Here is a 4,118-nt window from a genome sequence, read left to right as displayed (position 1 = left end):
ACCTTAATCATATCCCACAGCTCAAATCTTAATCATATCCCACAGCTCAAACCTTAACCTTATCCCACAGCTCAAACCTTAATCATATCCCACACCTCAAACCTTAACCTTATCCCACTGCTCAAACCTTAATCATATCCCACAGCTCAAACCTTAATCATATCCCACAGCACAAAATCATATCCCACAGCTCAAACATTAATCATATCCCACAGCTCAAAATCATATCCCACAGCTCAAACCTTAATCATATCCCACAGCACAAACCTTAACCTTATCCCACCGCTCAAACCTTAACCTTATCCCACCGCTCAAACCTTAATCATATCCCACAGCTCAAACCTTAATCATATCCCACAGCACAAAATCATATCCGACAGCTCAAACCTTAATCATATCCCACAGCTCAAACCTTAATCATATCCCACAGCTCAAAACTTAATCATATCCCACAGCTCAAACCTTAACCATTATCCCACAGCTCAAACTTTAATCATATCCCACAGCTCAAAATCATATCTCACAGCTCAAACCTTAATCATATCCCACAGCTCAAACCTTAATCATATCCCACAGTTCAAACATAAATCATATCCCACAGCTCAAATGTTAACCTTATCCCACAGCTCAAACCTTAATCATATCCCACAGCTTAAACCTTAACCTTATCCCACCGCTCAAACCTTAATCATATCCCACAGCTCAAACCTTAATCATATCCCACAGCTCAAACCTTAATCATATCCCACAGCTCAAACCTTAATCATATCCCACAGCTCAACCCTAATCATATCCCACAGTTCAAACCTGAAACATATCCCACAGCTCAAACCTTAACCTTATCCCACCGCTCAGACCTCAATCATATCCCACAGCTCAAACCTTAATCATATCACACAGCACAAACCTTAACCTTATCCCACCGCTCAAACCTTAATCATATCCCACAGCTCAAACCTTAATCATATCCCACAGCATAAAATCATATCCACAGCTCAAACCTTAATCATATCCCACAGCTCAAACCTTAATCATATCCCACAGCTCAAACCTCAATCATATCCCACAGCTGAAACCTTAATCATATCCCCCAGCTCAAACCTTAACCTTATCCCACCGCTCAAACCTTAACCTTATCCCACCGCTCAAATCTTAATCATATCCCACAGATCAAACCTTAATCATATCCCACAGCACAAAATCATATCCCACAGCTCAAACCATAATCATATCCCACAGCTCAAAATCATATCCCACAGCTCAAACCTTAATCATAACCCACAGCACAAACCTTAATCATATCCCACAGCTCAAAATCATATCCCACAGCTCAAACCTTAATCATATCCCACAGTTCAAACCTTAATCATATCCCACAGCTCAAACCGTAACCTTATCCCACCGCTCAAACCTTAAACTTATCCCACCGCTCAAACCTTAATCATATCCCACAGCACAAAATCATATCCCACAGCTCAAACCATAATCATATCCCACAGCTCAAACCTTAATCATATCCCACAGCTCAAAATCATATCCCACAGCTCAAACCTTAATCATATCCCACAGCTCAAAATCATATCCCACAGCTCAAACCTTAATCATATCCCACAGTTCAAACCTTAATCATATCCCACAGCTCAAACCTTAACCTTATCCCACCGCTCAAACCTTAAACTTATCACGCCGCTCAAACCTTAATCATATCCCACAGCTCAAACCTTAATCATATCCCACAGCACAAAATCATATTCCACAGCTCAAACCTTAATCATCTCCCACAGCTCAAACCTTAATCATATCCCACAGCTCAAACCTTAATCATATCCCACAGCTCAAACCTTAATCATATCCCACAGAACAAATTCATATCCCACAACTCAAACCTTAATCATATCCCACAGATCAAACCTTAATTTTATCCCATTGCTCAAACCTTAATCATATCCCACTGCTCAAACCTTAATCATATCCCACAGCTCAAACCTTAATCATCTCCCACAGCTCAAACCTTAATCATATCCCACAGCTCAAACCTCAATCATATCCCAGAGCTCAAACCTTAATCATATCCCACAGCACAAAATCATATCCCACAGCTCAAACCTTAATCATATCCCACAGCTCAAACCTTAACCTTATCCCACAGCTCAAACCTTAATCATATCCCACCGCTCAAACCTTAACCTTATCCCACCGCTCAAACCTTAATCATATCCCACAGCACAAAATCATATCCCACAGCTCAAACCATAATCATATCCCACAGCTCAAACCTTAATCATATCCCACAGCTCAAAGCTTAACCTTATCCCACAGCTCAAACTTTAATCATATCCCACAGCTCAAACCTTAATCATATTCCAGAGCTCAAACCTTAATCATATACCCACAGCTCAAACCTTAACCTTATCCCACCGCTCAAACCTTAATCATATCCCACAGCTCAAACCTTAATCATATCCCACAGCTCAACCCTGAATCATATCACACAGCTCAAACCTTAACCTTATCCCACCGCTCAAACTTTAACCTTATCCCACAGCTCAAACCTTAATCATATCCCACAGCTCAAACCTTAATCATATCCCACAGCTCAAACCTTAACCTTATCCCACCGCTCAAACCTTAACCTTATCCCACAGCTCAAACCTTAACCTTATCCCACCGCTCAAACCTTAATCTTATCCCACCGCTCAAACCTTAACCTTATCCCACAGCTCAAACCTTAACCTTATCCCACCGCTCAAACCTTAATCTTATCCCACCGCTCAAACCTTAACCTTATCCCACCGCTCAAACCTTAATCATATCACACAGCACAAAATCATATCCCACAGCTCAAACCATAATCATATCCCACAGCTCAAACCTTAATCATATCCCACAGCTCAAAGCTTAACCTTATCCCACAGCTCAAACTTTAATCATATTCCAGAGCTCAAACCTTAATCATATTCCAGAGCTCAAACCTTAGTCATATACCCACAGCTCAAACCTTAACCTTATCCCACCGCTCAAACCTTAATCATATCCCACCGCTCAAACCTTAATCATATCCCACAGCTCAACCCTGAATCATATCACACAGCTCAAACCTTAACGTTATCCCACCGCTCAAACTTTAACCTTATCCCACAGCTCAAACCTTAATCATATCCCACAGCTCAAACCTTAACCTTATCCCACCGCTCAAACCTTAATCATATCCCACAGCTCAAACCTTAATCATATCCCACAGCTCAAACCTTAACCTTATCCCACCGCTCAAACCTTAATCATATCCCACAGCTCAAACCTTAATCATATCCCACCGCTCAAACCTTAATCATCTCCCACAGCTCAAACCTTAATCATATCCCAGAGCTCAAACCTTAATCATCTCCCACAGCTCAAACCTTAATCATATCCCACAGCTCAAACCTCAATCATATCCCACAGCTCAAACCTTAATCATATCCCACAGCTCAAACCTTAACCTTATCCCACCGCTCAAACCTTAACCTTATCCCACCGCTCAAACCTTAATCATATCCCACAGCTCAAACCTTAATCATATCCCACAGCACAAAATCATATCCCACAGCTCAAACCATAATCATATCCCACAGCTCAAACCTTAATCATATCCCACAGCTCAAAATGATATCCCACAGCTCAAACCTTAATCATATCCCACAGCTCAAACCTTAATCATATCCCACAGCTCAAAATCATATCCCACAGCTCAAACCTTAATCATATCCCACATTTCAAACCTTAATCATATCCCACAGCTCAAACCTTCACCTTATCCCACAGCTCAAACCTTAATCATATCCCACAGCTCAAACCTTAACCTTATCCCACCGCTCAAACCTTAACCTTATCCCACCGCTCAAACCTTAATCATATCCCACAGCACAAAATCATATCCCACAGCTCAAACCATAATCATATCCCACAGCTCAAACCTTAATCAATTCCCACAGCACAAACCTTAACCTTATCCCACAGCTCAAACCTTAATCATATCCCACAGCTCAAACCTTAATCATATCCCACAGCTCAACCCTGAATCATATCACACAGCTCAAACCTTAACCTTATCCCACCGCTCAAACCTTAATCATATCCCA

This window comes from Hypanus sabinus, chromosome 17 (genome assembly GCF_030144855.1).
Source record: "Hypanus sabinus isolate sHypSab1 chromosome 17, sHypSab1.hap1, whole genome shotgun sequence".
Classification (NCBI taxonomy): Eukaryota; Metazoa; Chordata; class Chondrichthyes; order Myliobatiformes; family Dasyatidae; genus Hypanus; species Hypanus sabinus.
The sequence above is the reverse complement of the archived record's forward strand: the minus strand, read 5'-3'. Positions refer to the sequence as shown.